The 16,080-nt window shown below is 42.0% G+C and overlaps 1 protein-coding gene across 2 annotated transcripts in view; it reads left to right on the top strand.

Moving 5' to 3' along the window:
- TP63 (tumor protein p63) overlaps nucleotides 1-16,080 on the top strand; it is a 130,529-nt gene that overhangs the window by 71,181 nt on the left and 43,268 nt on the right. The window lies entirely within an intron of this gene.

Below are 16,080 nucleotides of genomic sequence, written 5' to 3'. Positions count from 1 at the left end.
TTTAGCCCAGGCAGAAGAAGGGGTTTAGCTCTCCACTCAGCTTCCTCGCTCAGTATGTTACAATCAGATTGAGTGCGCTAAGCGTGGTGTTGAATGAACAGTGATGCCATGAGTGCCGATTGGCAAACTATACTCTCCTTTCTTACTCTGGGTGTGACTCTTTCTTTCTTATCCTACGCTCGTCTTCCAGGCAGGGATTGATCTCCAGCGTTGCCAACTTTCATTATTTCTGATGCTTGCGGTGGTGGGTTTTTTTAAAACTCCAGCTCTTGAATTCATGTGATTATGCAAGATTCTCTCTCGCCCCTCCCTCTCCCCCCCCCCCCCCCGGGTTTAAAAACTTGTATATCTTTTAAGCTAGTCTCATGAATATTGGGGGCCTAACTCATGATTTTTGAATTCTTGGGATTGGCAGTACTGGATCGCTAGGGAAGTTCTGTGCCTGCAAAGAATCATATCTTTGTATTTAAATGCTTTTATGCAAGAGAGGCCGTTTGACCATTTGGAGAGGAGACCTTTGCTTTCTGTGTCCAATTATATTTGAATTTGTAATTTAAGCTTTGAATTCTATATTACCCTTCTGGAAGAAAATGAATCTTTCATATATTCACATATTTAGATGTGTTCTTTCAGGCTAATGATTTTAAACCTAGGCATCCAAGTTTAAAAGGTTCGCTGTTTTCTCTCTTTCACCTTAAACATTTTTTGTGGTTGGTTTTTAATGCTTGTCAGAATCACTTTATATATACACTCCCTGCTAACTGGGTAAATGTTTAAGATTCAGTTTTTTGGTCTTATAAAATAACCTTTAAATCTAAGACCATTAAAAATGTACGTTGGGTTTTTTAATTCTAACAGGATTCAATTTTTAAATCAAGTTAGGTGTTCTCCCACAGTGCTTGCAACTAAAACACAGTGTCCAGCATTCTGCTGTTGCAAGAGAGTTTAAAAAATTACATTGACCAGTTTATTTTTGTTGTCCAAATAAAGAGAAATTGAGATGGTGTGGGGACAGGGAGAGGGTGGAAATCAACATATAAAGAACAGGAAATTATTGCATATCTTGAACGTTTTCTGTTTGCCAACATCACTTCAGAGTGTCTAGTCTTCTTAAGGAAACCGAATTTATTTTGAAAGACAAACATAATCGTGTTCTTTCAAAAGCCAAATTGTTGTTGTTTGCCTACAATTAAAGGGAGGCCGTAAAGAAAACCATAGATCCCCTCCTTACCTGTTAGTAATCCTGCCTTAGACCGTTGTAATTCAAATAAATATGAAAATCTGGATTTCTCTTTATCCTGTGTAATTTTATTTTTTCAACTTAAGGAAATTGTGTTGATCAGTTTTACTTTCCATTTCTCCAGCACAATGTTCCTGTTGCATTTTCGGTTGTGTTCACCATTTGGGGTGAGGCTAGATAGATATATGTTGGGTTTTTTTTTAAAGACATTTTTCACTACGTATGGTACAGGGTTTTGTAAGACGAAAAATTTGCCACCAAAACATTTGACGCTCTCCCATTAGTTGTCTCTGGAAAGCGCTTTCATGCGATGGATATGCAATGCATTTAGTGCCCCGAATGCAGCAAAGCACGTGCGTTGTCCCGTGGATATCAAGGGAGCTACTCGTGAGCTCAAAGTAAAGCACATGCTTTGCTAGATCTCATGCCCTGTATCTGTATATCTAAATAGGGTAGATATGCTGGGGTTCAGTTCTGGTGCAGGGGGGCATGCAGGGGAAGTTTGAATTACATGCTGGTGAAAAGCAAACAGGCCTGTAGACCAAATTCCTTTGTCCACAGAACAGCATGGGGAGATGTAACACTAGCTTGCCCCACCAGTACACTTCAGTGCTGCCCTGGAGGGGGCTGTGAGAGAGATGAAAAGGTAACTCGGGTCTGGTTTACACCTAAACATTAGATCACCCTAGCAACATCACTCAGGGCTGTGAAAACCTGCTCACTGTGCAATGTAGCTCGGTCGACCTGAGCGCCAGTGTAGACACGACTAGGTTGATGTAAGAATCCTTCCATCGACCCAGCTGCTGCCTCTAGGAGGGGTGGATTAATTCAATCAATGGGAAAAACCTTCCGTCAGTGTAGGTAGCATCGGCACTCCAGCAACAAAGCTGTAGCCCATAGCGTAGCCTCTTTGTACATACGGGTACCCCAGCTGCAGCACCGTAGCTGTGCAGGCTGGCTGTCGTGTAGACATGCCCACAGTTTTCATGGCCCACTCAGCTTTGGCCTTTCTGCAAGGTAATGCTGATGAAATTAGTGCTAGTTGGTGGTGAGGTTTGTTTTTTTCTTTGCAAAGGTAATGCTGATGAAATTAGTGCTAGTTGGTGGTGAGGTTTGTTTTTTTCTTTGCAATGTCCACTGGGGACTGGTCTAAAACCAATACAGCTCTTAAGCCCTTGAGCAGTTATTTCCATCTTTAGAGCTCTGCCCTGTTGCTAATTAATCCACCAACTCGTTTCACATGGGCCTCGAATGGGTGGTAATATGCATCTGGCTGCTTTACTGCTGGGGTAGGCGGGAGAGGATTGAAAGCTGTCTTCCTTGCTACTGCTTTAAGAAATAAGAATACACTCAAACATTGAGGAGAGAGGGTGGAGGATTGCCCCATCCTCTTGACAAATGCAGCTGGTATTAAGGTCTTGTTGGACTCTTTGTTGAGTAACTCATTTCTTCCCCCCCCCCCCCCCCCCACGAGATGTGATTTCATGTGCTTTGATTAATGCCTGTCCTCTCCTTTCTCTCTAATGACAGCTTAGGAATTTACCTGACTGGAAAAGTTTTTTACGGTACAATGACCTATTAAAAGCTTAATTACAAGAAGGCCCCACCCTTAAGAACCCCAGAGTTTAAAGCACTGTTTCTGGCTTTCTCTTGCAGTTCCCAGGGGCAACAGCATTAAGAAAGGAAGCCAGGTTACTGTATCACGCTCTTTCCCCTGCTTGGGAGTGGCTTAGCAGGGCTGACCCACCTTGCCCTATTGGGAACCAGAGTGTCTGTTGCCAGTGGATCTTCTTGTCCTAGCTGACAGAGCGAATCAAGGAACGGCCTTCTCTGAGGTTGTTCATGGTTGAGTCACGCTAGGTTGAGCTCATAGCTCTTGAGGGCTGCCAGTTAGTTTCCCACATAGGAGTGGCATTGTGAGGTATGGACATTTTGCCACTAGGCATTGGCCTGAGACCACCCATTTATTTTTCCTGGGCCAGTGAACACCTATCAGATGGTAGCTAACATTGTCACTGTTGATCCAGCTGGACTGGAAGCAGTGACCTAGAAATGAAAGATGCAAAGGATGGTGGATAAGGTAACAGGAGGGTTGACTTGCACTTCAGATTCTGTGGTGGGCTTTTGATTAAAAGTTGACCAGAAATCCCAGTGAGAAGCAGCAGTGCTGTTGGGTGAAACTTTGTTTCATTTCATGTGGATAACAAGCAATGAGTCTTCTGAATTTTATCTCTGTATTCTCTAATGACCATATGGTAGGTATTCCAGTAAAATGCATGGTCTAATCCAGTTAGTTTTTCCATTTCTATACAGCGTTTAATTAATTAAATTAATGACAAATTAAGACTGGATTGTGGACGACTTCAAAAGGGTCTCTGAGTTTTGAATTCCTTGAGAACACAAGAAGAGGTTCAAGTAAATCTATATTTTCAAGGACAAACATTAAAATCCTTCGAGGTTGGTTTTTTTTTAAACAGTGCTACCGATCCAAGAGCTTAAGTTAAATAAAAATCAACTGAAAGTCAAGCTATAAAAAGGAACAATGTCTTATTTTTATTTGGTAATGAGAAGTCAAGGGTGTATCATTAAGCCTGAGAGAGAGCCCTTCCAATTAAGGTGAAGTCTATGCCATATGACGTGTCATTCATTGTGGGATACTTGCACGCAGTGAATTCCCATATACCAGGGCTCATGATGACTCCTCCCATATTTGGAAGCAGAAGAAAACAAGACGTTTCAAAAGTGTTACACCTGGGATTGTTTTCTGCACAAGGAAGAGTCATGTACGTCTGACCCCACCCACTCCAGTAAAAAACACACTGACTTTTCCTGTGCAAGATGTGGCAATCAGCTGTCACTAGCAGAACCAGTTGCGTGTAGAAAAGACTGATTGCAGTAGGAAAATAAAAATCTAAGCAAGAGATCAGGGTGAACTAAAGTTAACAGTATTGCCAAACTCAAATGATCAAAAATCACAAGTCAGACTGTTTTAAATTAGGAGATTGGTTTAATAAATCCTGAGATGTTTTGGGTTGTTCTTTTTATTTGCCCTTGGATTTCAAGACTTGCAGATAAACATGCTTCACATTTTCATGCTTTTTTTCTGTAACCATGAGAGCTAGACATTTCCCCTACCCTTCTTTTTAAAGAAAGCTGAGATTTTTCATGTAGCCTCTTGATTCCTGAAGCTGGGGCTTCAAGGAAAACACCTACTATTGCAAGACTCCTGGGAAAACCACAAGTGTGGCGACACAGAATTAATTATATTCCCCTCCAGTAGATTGGGTTTAGCAGAGATTGGCCCTTGCAACATTTTGTTACAGAATACAGAACTCTGTGAACTTTGACTCTCAAGTTCGGGGCAGGATTGCAAGCTGCTGTTGTGTGCTCATTAACTGTACCTACAAATCTGCTAGCTGCACATACAGGTGATCAGCTATGCATATAAATAACTGTTTGCTAGTGCCGTTACTCATCTTGTTTGTGCACAATCACAGTAACTGCATCAAGTTTTAAACATCAGTCTTTGAAGGATCAGTTTGAAGCAAACAAAAATCCAATAGCTATTCTAATCCTCATGGAAGAAATGGGCCTGCAATATTAAGGTGGCTTCTTTAACTGGACCAGTGGTTTCTTTTTTTTAAAAATAAATCACTGCCCATCCCTTGCTAATCAGGATTCTGCACAGCACATTTAAAAATAGTAAATCCAAATTCATGCAAAAAACAACCAACCTATATGCCAACAGTATGGTAAAGTAGCTGGAAGCCAGAAACTCCAGTGTTAAAGATGCACGCACGGCCTTAACTCTGCCGCTCTTTTGAGTGTGTGTACATTGCAACAGCCTTTAATTACATTATCACACAGTTATCTCCAAAACATTGTACCATTTAGTATACGTTCGCCTCAGACACACGTAATTACTTAACATCTTGGAGTCATCCTTCTTGAAGATATCACATATGTTGTATAATGCTAAACGTGTACCTAAGGCTGAAAAAAACCACCCCATGTTTGATACTATCACCGTATATAAAAGGTGAGCGTTAAGAGTTCACATGCAGTCTTAACTTTTGGTGTTTCTTGATCTTTGAGGGCTCAAATGTGCTAACTTACCCTTTTAGTAACAGAGTTTTTCCTCGGTTTCTGGTTTTCCAGTCTTTCCTTGGAACCTCCTAGATTTTTAGAGAGGAAATAGAGGAAGGGGGCCTTGCTTTGGGACTTTGCAAAATGGAAGAACTTCATAGAATATCAGGGTTGGAAGGGACCTCAGGAGGTCATCTAGTCCAACCCCCTGCTCAAAGCAGGACCAAGCCCCAATTTTTGCCCCAGATCCCTAAATGGCCCCCTCAAGGATTGAGCTCACAACCCTGGGTTTAGCAGGCCAATGCTCAAACCACTGAGCTATCCCTCCCCCGCTTCAAACACCTGTTTGGGTAGGTTCCATAATATGGAACTACATACATAGTACTGGTCTGCCCCATCCCATGCAAGTTAGAAGGTGCACATTGAAAAACTCTCTCTCTCTCCCCTCAGTCTGAAGATTTGCACAACTCCCATAGTGCATCACAGCAAGTCCTGCATCTGTTTGCCTTTAAGGGGGCACCCTGGCTAATTCTTCCACATTCTTGGATGGGGGCACCTGCCTCAGCCCAGTATGCTAGCCAGCTAAATGGTCAACGTGCTCTTGGAAAGCCTTCCTTTAGCTCTTGCTGTAACAGCTACAGTAGGGCGAGAACTCCCCTTCAACATTCAAACAGATCAGAACAAACTAGGGGAGCCATACCTGACGATGCATGAGCTTTCAGGCCATGGGAGAACATTGAAATGTGCCTTCATTGACAAGGTTTTCTAACATGAGCAAAAACCAAACAGGCAGCGATGGGGAATGGGTGTCAATGGCAGCGATTACTTCTGTAAATGGAGGTCCCACAAATCTGCTTTCCAGATGAAAGCACTTCAAAAGCCTTGTTTACATTTGTTTTCCTTGGGGGCATGGTCGAGCCTGGCAGTAAGGCTGTAGGCATCTTTTGAGGCACTACACTTTGTCCTGTGTCTTTTTGAAGGGCTGATTTTTTTGCCAAGAAAGACAGGAAACCCTCCATCTAATTTTCTGAAGGAGGTGCCTCCTCATAGTAAGGAAACATTTATGTGCTAGCTAATCTGGAAAGAACTAGTTCACCCGTAAAAAACAGTTCAGGAGGGGCCTGAGAATCTATTTTTGCCTTTTGCACCATAAAGAGATCTGAACACATCCTGATTCTTATTCAGAATAATAAAAAATAGTAACCAGGGCCTCATTCCCAGAGACCTTCTGGTTTGATTAGTCGTATCTTTCCATGTGGCTGTCTATGGTTTCAGAAACTTGCCTAATTTGGCATTTTTTTTACTGTCTCTTTCTCTGTATATATTTTTGTCTTCCATCTTTTAAATACTCTAAGGATAGTGTGGTCACACAATTTGAACAGTTATTTGTAGTAAAGTTTTTTTTGTTGTTGCTAATATTAATCTTTAATATTTGTATTATGGTAGTGCCTCCCCTGAGAGCAGGGCCCCATTGCATTAAGCGGCTGCTCAAGAGACTCTCTCTCTCTCTCTCTCCCAAGCATTTTATAGTCTGATAGACAAGATAGTGACTTGGGTAAAATTACACACGCCGGTCGGTGTTACAGCTGGGTATAGAACTTGGGTCTGCCGAGTCACTGCCCACCAGACCATACTGCCTCCCCGTATAACAAATAAGTCAAATAATGTGCTCAGCACCAGGAACACTTGGGTTGCTAAACAAAATACAATGCTTAGGCCCTTCCCCAGAAGGTTCACAATCTCAGGTTGCCCAGTGCTATCCATGTGCGTGCATGGAGCACCGTTGACTTAGCTATGGGCCACCAGTGCTCTGTGCAGCCCTTCCCATTCCAACGTTGCTAAAAAGCAAGTTACAGAGGGGGCTAGGGTTGGCACCGGGGGTATCCCTTGCATGGTGGTCCACAGAATGAAAAAGCTGAGCCACCATTTGGTGGAAATGAAATTCTTTGCTTTCTTCTGTCTTTAGTGTATCAAACGGAGTCAGCAAAAATCTCATTCTCTGTCAGCTTTACTAAAAACAAAAATCTAAAGCTTTTTGGTTCTTAATGAGAATTCTCTGCGTCTGGGGCAGCAGGAAAAAGTGTCAATTAAACATAATTGTCACCAGTGCAACCCGAAAAGCCCCACCTTTCATGAGAAAAGAATAAAAAGAATCCTAAGCCTGGATTAGGATCTTGTACTGTATGTATATTATAAATATAGTTTAAAAAAAATCACCGTGTGAAAAGAAACATATGATTCAAACATACCATTGCGCCTCTAGCAGTATTGCCAGAGGAATTATCTTTACAAGGAACGGCCACAACCTGGAAAGGGGCCATCTTTCAAATCAAATCTGTGTGGGGCTTGTGGTTTCTGGGAGCTAGGCGAAGTAAGGGTTAAAAACATTTACGGAGAAGAATGTCAACTGGATAGTGGCTGGGTGGGCATCTTAAAAGTAGCAAGAGCAGGAAAAAATAGTAGCCCCCACCCCCATTTCTTTGCCTTCTGTTGTTCACTCTTGGTTAAAACTTGGCATATGTGTAACAATACTTAGCACTTACGTAGTGCTTGAAATCTTCAAAGTGCTGTACAAACATTACAGCACTAATCCCTGCAACACCCCTGCCTGGTGGGCAAATCAGGGTTATAATCCCTGTTTTAGAGAGAGTGCGAGCGAGAAGCAGATGAGCCAAACTTTCCAAATGTAGCCACTGAATTTTGATGCCTTGATTTTCTTTCTTTATTTATTTTTTCCAGGGGCTGCCTTTGGGCTGATTTTCAATTGGCCGAGTGCCCTCAGCACTCGCTGACTGCACCAGTGAGCGGTCAGCGCTTCTGAAAATGAGGCCCTTGACATCTCAAGTTGGACAGTCAAAAATGTTGGCCATAAAGACTTGCCCGAGGTCCCGTGGTAAATTGGTGGTGCAGCACAGGGGCTGTGTCCCAATCAGACTCATCTGTGTCATGTGGATTGGGGAGCGTTTTTAAAATATAAATGTTAGCAACATCTCTCTTTCCTGGTGGTCTTGGGTCATTGTACAACTGTTGTTTCCCTCCCTCCCCCTTGTTTCAAACGTGTTCATTTTTAGAGTGTTTGTTTTTTAAATAAATAAAACATTAAACAAAACTAAAAAACTTTGAGGTACAAAGATATATGTCAAGTCGTTATTGTGTAATTTAATACCTTAATATTTTGGGGTGGGAGGACAGCATTTAAAATAGACCCTTGTTGCACCTGCCAATATTTGCAAAGTATAAAGGGGGATCCTTGGGCAGAATACGTCCCTCTTTTAGCTCAGATGGAACACATTGGATGATGTATCTGCCGATTTGGGTTATTTATAAGGTGGCAGTTTTTCCTTTTTTATGCTGTAGACTGGACTGCAGTTCCAGAATGCACTTAAGCACCTACCTAAGTGTGTGTGAAGTCAATTGGACTACTTGTGCTTAAAGTTAAGCTCCTTGTGCTGAACTGGGGTGTAGGGGAGTGTTTTAGTAGAGCAGGCTGCGATAAGGGTAAATATTCTGCTTAAAAGACCATCCCAGATAGAGGTGGTTTGTATATAGAGGGAGCATGAACTTCCATTGCACAATAACTGCTTTTCTTAAGGTTTTTACTATGTAAAGAAGATGTGTAATGCCATATTTTCACATAGCGTATTAGCTACCAAAAAGAGCTTCTCTAACTAGACCTTACAGTGTGTGTGTTGATTTATTTTAAACTTCATATTGATATGAGGATGCATTTACTGTCCTATTATAAACAGGAAAACTTTTGAAAATTCAACACATTTTATATACCAGATTAATGAAATTGATGTGGAAGGGACAGTTCTGCTGTCTAATACATACTTTGATACCAGGTTGTGGGGCGGAGCGGGGGGTTGTTTTCTAAGCTAGCAAGCTACATACATGTCTGATACACAGGACCAGTTTATGACTTTCTAATGGAATACAAAATGTCACATTTAGGTGATGGTAAAGTTGCATCACAGATAAAAATGAGGAAATGTAGTTTTATGGCTGACCTTTCATCGCAACAGTGTGATTATTTTTTTTAAGTATGGCTTATTTGGACATCCTGGTTCTGTGTTACAGTTAGTCTGCTAATGAATATGCATTTTTAAAAATCGCTCGCTCTCTTTCTGAGGGAAACACTGAAGTTATTGACCTAGTTCCTTTCAAATATTTAAAGCACATTTTGGTAATTTTTTTTCAAGAGGAAGATCAAAAATATCTTTCAAGTATATATTAAAAAATCATGACTTTTGGTCTGGATTGACGAAGGCCAGAATGTCCTTGCTCCTGAGTCATATGAAATGTGTGATTCCCAGCGGATAGTTGTCCATATCCCTAGCCATACCAACTCAGAGTCCTCAGATCCAGCATGGAAGCCGAACTACCTCTTTAGCCCTGTTCTCTGCTGCTCCTCAGGCTGGCTCTGCTTTGTGGCAGTGTTATCTAGAGGTCTGGACTGGGGCTCAGGAGACCTGGGTTCTATTCTTGGCTCTGCTACTGGCCTGCTGGGTGACTTTGGGCAAGTCACTAGCCTCACGGTGCCTCAGTTTCCCCATCTGTAAAATGGGGACAATGATACTGACCTCTTTGTAAAGGATTCTTGAGATCTACTGACAAAGTGCTAAAGAAGTACTAGATATTATGTATTTTTATTATTTGTTTATTTGTGGTTGAACTTCAGTTCTCAAGGCCCCTAAGTCATCATGTTTACCTAGCAATAAAAGTTCATTTAAAATATTTTTAAAGTTTATAAACAAGCCTATTGAAATATTGGGTTTTGGCCCTGGCTTAGCTGGTAATTTAATGCTTCCTCAGCTTTATGTCTAGAGTGTCAACACTGTAAGGCACACCAGAGGGACGTCCTCATGCAGGAGAATGGTTTGAGTGTCTGCTTGAATGAAAGCCGCTCTTCCCGTTTGTGTGGCTGGAGTGAGAGGAAGTCAGAGGACCTTGCACTTCACCCAGCAGAGCAGTCTGATGTAGAGTTGGTAACACTCTTGCTTTAGCATCCCTGATCCTGGGTGGCCATTGGTACCGTTTCATCAGTCTCAAATTGGTCATCGCCCAGTTCCTTCCTCTGAGTGTGATCTAGTCTACCATGGAACTAGGGCTCCAACTCTCCCTCCAGACTTGGACTTGGAAGAGCAGCCCAAGCCTAGTGGTGGGTTGAGGTGCATGAGAGTGAACAGAAGATACACAGGTTTCAGAGTAACAGCCGTGTTAGTCTGTATTCGCAAAAAGAAAAGGAGTACTTGTGGCACCTTAGAGACTAACCAATTTATTTGAGCATGAGCTTTCGTGAGCTACAGCTCACTTCATCAGATACATACCGTGGAAACTGCAGCAGACTTTATATATACACAGAGAATATGAAACAATACCTCCTCCCACCCCACTGTCCTGCTGGTAATAGCTTATCTAAAGTAATCGTCAGGTTAGGCCATTTCCAGCACAAATCTAGGTTTTCTCACCCTCCACCCCCCCACACAAATTCACTCTCCTGCTGGTGATAGCCCATCCAAAGTGACAACTCTTTACACAATGTGTATGATAATGAAGTTAGGCCATTTCCTGCACAAATCCAGGTTCACTGCTATGGGTACCCGCATGGCCCCACAGTATGCCAACATTTTTATGGCTGATTTAGAACAACGCTTCCTCAGCTCTCGTCCCCTAAAGCCCCTACTCTACTTGCGCTATATTGATGACATCTTCATCATCTGGACCCATGGAAAAGAAGCCCTTGAGGAATTCCACCATGATTTCAACAATTTCCATCCCACCATCAACCTCAGCCTGGTCCAGTCCACACAAGAGATCCACTTCCTGGACACTACAGTGCTAATAAACAATGGTCACATAAACACCACCCTATACCAGAAGATACACAGTGGCAATGGCCCTAGGGTCCAGTTCGGAGGCCAGCCAGTAAGGAACAGGGAACCCTGGGGCGCTGGCTTCTGGAAGTTGCTATCTGCATGCCAATAGGAGAGAGAGGAGAAAAGTTCCCAAGAGATGCTCACCGGACACTGAACATGAAGTGATGTGTTCATTAATCAGTTATGTGCTGATATATTTTATGGTGAGTTTGTTTCCCATTCTTCCTGCTGCAGACTTCTCAGGTTATTAATTCTGAGTCATCCATTTGCTGTCCTATCTCCAGTGTTCTTGAAGCATATCTGTGCAGGGCATTGCTAGATTTCTTATTAGGCAGATTTTGCCTTGTTTAAAGGCCTCTCATTAAAGATCATCATTGCAGACTCCTACCTAGAAAGGAGCCATGGGTCCCTAGAATGGCCATATGGGGAAGGAGCACTGGCCCAGATTTTTAAAGGCATTTAAACTTTTGAAAACAATGGGAGTTAGGTGCCTACAGATCTTTACAAATCTGGTCCATTGTAATTAGAGGGCATATGTCACATGTCATTTTCATGAATGTTAAACCGATATAATAGAAGATCGTGAATCCTTTCTTCAAGGAACTTGACCAAAACCAGTTGCTTTTAAAGCCGACTTTCTCCTCTGGAAAGTGACGGTGTAAAAATGGCGCTTTCTTGCCCCACAGCCCCTCAGTTCCGTGAAAATATGGTGACTTCTGTGAGAGAAACAAGTTTTTACGAAAGGCCTGGATTCTCCATCTTCTGGTGCAGCATCAGCAAACTTGTTCACTAAGTTCCAATCAGTGAGATCAGGCAAATCCAGTGAAGGAAATGGCATTGCATTGGTGTCATTTGCATGCAAAATCAGACCACCCGCCCTCCACAAGCCTTTACTGTTGGCGATGCTTGAGGTGTAAAGAACCCATCTTGATGTGTGGATTCCAGGTTGCATTTGCAGGCCTGGTCATTCGCAAAACAGGTCCAGGTAAGTACCTTTGATATGGAGTCATTGAGAGACCACAGACTTGGCACACCATGATCCCATTGTTAGTCACTTAACAGTAGAACGGTACTCTCTTATGGAGGCGTCTTCTACTAAAAGTGAAGCAGGATGGTGTTCTACATTTGTGGGCAGCTTATTAAAACAGGGCTAATAAAGAGTCTCTCTTGTATAGGGTTTTCCTGTGCACTTTTAAACGTAGTGTGCATTGTGGTTTTCCATATTGGCTAGTGAAGTGAGGTGCCTAACTAGAGAGGTCTTTTTTTCAGAAAGTACCAAGTGTCGCCACACGCCAAAAATCAGCATCCTTTGAGGTGTCTTAAGTTGGCAAGCCAAAATCACCTTTGGAAATCTAGGCCTATATTTTTGTCTCCTGTGTGACACAATCTTAGTGTAATCTGCTTGCTGAGGAGCTAGCGCTTGTGGGCTTCGTTGCAAAGCACAGCTTAGTTTGTATATGAACTGCTACTGTCCTGGGCCGTCATTTGGCAATCTGCTTAGTGCTCGCTTCCCTGCGTAGGCAGCTGTATTTGGGGGCTTGGCCATCCTGGGAAAACAAGGGTGTAACCGTTAGCTCAGTCAGTTTTATCCACTGGTCATTCCAACCCAGTTACACCTTCTAGGGATCATCCATCCCTCAAGCCTCATGAGGGAGAGGCTCTTGCCTGACTTGTCACTGACTCACTTGCCACTGTATGAGCTAATGTCTGTCTTGTCCCTGTGAAGTGTGTCACTAGGCAGCCCTGAAATAGAACAGTAGCATTTTTATGGACCCCTGGCATTGTTGGGGCTGTGATGGGGAAAACATTGACTGCTGACCCTTCACTCGCTTCCATTTATCTACATTAGTAGCTCTGATCCTAGCACATCTTGAATATCCATATGTGTTTTTGCTTGCACTGCTGCAGGTACGTTAGAGTTAATAACAATAAAAAAAAAATTAAATAACCTTTGAGTTTTGGCCGCAGGCAAAGTAGGTGAAATGATGTGTTTTGGAGATGAATGTTCTTGCAGGAGGCAAGATGTAGCTTGCAGAAGAACATCTGCAACCAATCCATTCTGTATGAGATGGGGCCAAGACTTGTTTGTCTCTCAGTACCTGTTCAAACATGTAGCACAGCAAAAATTTCTAAACATGCTGTGGAGGGTGGGCCAGCAGAGAGAGAGAGAAATCCAAGCTGAAAGTTGATTAAATAGCTGTGATTTCTTCATAAAACTTTTAGACATGTTGTTAATTTGATTAGCAACTTTCAGTGCATAATAGAAGAGAGCTTGATTTTTTAATTTTTTTTTTAAGTGCTCACATTGGTGGCCAGAAAGTATCTGGTTTGGCTAAGATCAAATATAGTATCAGTTTAATGTCTACAAAGACCTATCTCTGAGGACTTTATTAGAGACACAGTCTCTCCAGAGCTAGATGAAAGGGACTGGGAGTCAGGATACTTGGGTTTTGTTACTGATTCTCTTCTGACATGCTGAAACCCATCATAGTAGCATTTAACTTCAAAAAGGGGAACTACACAGAAACGAGGAAGCTAGTTAAACAGAATTAAAAGAACAGTCACAAGAGTGAAATGCCTGCAAGCTGCATGTAAACTAATTAAAAACACCGTAATAGAAGCTCAATATAAATCTATACCTGAATTTTTTAAAAAAAAAGACCAAAAAAGTAAACTCACTATGACAAAACAACAGAGTAAAAGAGGCAGTGAGAGGCAAAAAGGCATCCTTTAAAAATTGAATGTCAAATCCTACTGAGAAAAACAGGAAGGACCATAAACTCAAATCAAGTGTAAAAGTATAATTAGGCCAAAAAAGAATTTGAAGAGCAATTAGCAAAAGACCTAAAAACTAGCAAAAGAGACAAAAAATTAACAGCAAAGTTTTCTTAAAGTACATCAGAAGCAGGATGTCTGTTAAACAGTCAGCAGGACAACTGGACAATAGAGGTGCTAAGGGAGCACTCAAGGAAGACAAGGCTGTTGGGGAGAAGCTAAATTAAATTTTTGCATCAGTCGTCTCTGCAGAGGATGTGAGGGAGATTTCCACACCTTGAGCCATTCTTTTTAGGTGACAAATCTGAGGAATGACAGGTTTCAGAGTAACAGCCGTGTTAGTCTGTATTCGCAAAAAGAAAAGGAGTACTTGTGGCACCTTAGAGACTAAATAAATAAACAAATAAATTGGTTAGTCTCTAAGGTGCCACAAGTACTCCTTTTCTTTTTGCAAATCTGAGGAAGTGTCTCAGACTCAGGTGTCAACAGAGAAGGTTTTGGAACAAATTGAGAAATTAAACCGTAATAAGTCACTAGGACAAGAGGCTATTCACCCAAGAGTTCTGAAGGCACTCAGAAATGAAATTGCAATATGAAACTCATTTGTGGTATGTAACCTATGACTTAAATCAGCCTCTATACCAGATGACTGGAAGATAACTAATGTAAAACTGACTTTTAAGAAGAACTTCAGAAGCGATCCTGGCAATTACAGGCCAGTAAACCTAACTTCAGTACCAGGCAAAATGGTTGACTCTATAGTCAAGAACAAAAATATTAGAGACACAGATGAACACGATACGTTGGGGAAGAGTCAGCTCTGCTTTTGTAAAGGGAAATTATGCCTCACCAATCTCTTAGAATTCTTTGAGCATGTCAACAAGCATGTTGTTAAGGGTGATCTGGTTGCTGCATATGGACCAAAGTCCATACCTGGACTTTGAGAAAGCCTTTGACAAGGTCCCACACCAAAGGCTTTTAAGCAAAGTAAGCAGTCATGGGATAAGAGGAAACGTCCTCTCATTGTTCAGTAACTGGTTAAAAGATAAAAACAAAGGGTAGGAATAAATTATCTTTGCACAGTGGAGAGAGATAAATAATGAGGTCCCAAAAGGATCTGTACTGGGACTAGTGCTGTTCAACACATTCATAAATGATCTGGAAAAGAGGTGGCAAAGTTTGTAGATGATACAAAATTAATCAAGATACTTAAGTCCGGAGCAGACTGCGAAGAGTTAAAGGGATCTCACAAACCTGGAAGCCTTGGCAAGAAAATGGCAGATGAAATTCAGTGTTGATAAATGCAAAGTAATGCACATTTGAAAACAACATCTCAATTATACATACAAAATGGTGGGGTCTAAAGTAGCTGTTAGCACTGAAGAAATGATCTTAAAGTAGTCCTGGATCTTTCTCCGAAAACATCTGCTCAGTGTGGCAGTCAAAAAAACTAACAATGTTAGGAACCATTAGGAAAATGATAGGTAGAATAGTAAATATTGTTGTCTGTGTGCTCTCTCCGGATGCTGTCCCAGCCCTGTGCAGATAGTTGGTTCAGCAGACCTTGATAATATTACCCAGAAAGTGAAGAAGGCAGTCAACCAGGTTTATTGCCCTCATGATACAAGCGCCCTGGCTCTGTGGTTACAGGTACCCTAACACAAGTGTCCAGTGGCAAGGAACAGTTCAGTCAGCAGTTGGACTTTCTGCTATCCCCAAGGCCGCACAAAGGATTAAGGCGAGGCACCCCAATATTTACAGACTCAGACAAGGAATTCTCGTACCATCTTACGTGTTTCATGACAGCTACTTGTTACCACCCCTCGTATCATGCTCTAGGTGTCTCGGGCACAACATCCCTATTCATTATTTCTAGCAGATCCTTTTAGGTGGTGGTAGGCCAGGATGTCCCTAGGTTAAGCTTTTGGAGTGTGTTCTCCCACATATCCAATATCTTCCTAGGGGTGCCTGTGTTTTAGCCACACTGGCAATACTTTTGCCATGGTCATATAGTGGACTTGTAAACATCAGCTTTAATACATGGCCTAACTTTGGTTCACAGCCTGTGGTTCAGTCCTCAGATCTTGAACCAGGCCCAGT

This window comes from Eretmochelys imbricata, chromosome 9, assembly GCF_965152235.1.
Source record: "Eretmochelys imbricata isolate rEreImb1 chromosome 9, rEreImb1.hap1, whole genome shotgun sequence".
NCBI lineage: Eukaryota > Metazoa > Chordata > Testudines > Cheloniidae > Eretmochelys > Eretmochelys imbricata.
Note: the sequence above shows the minus strand (reverse complement) of the source record. Positions and strands in the feature narration are given on the sequence as shown.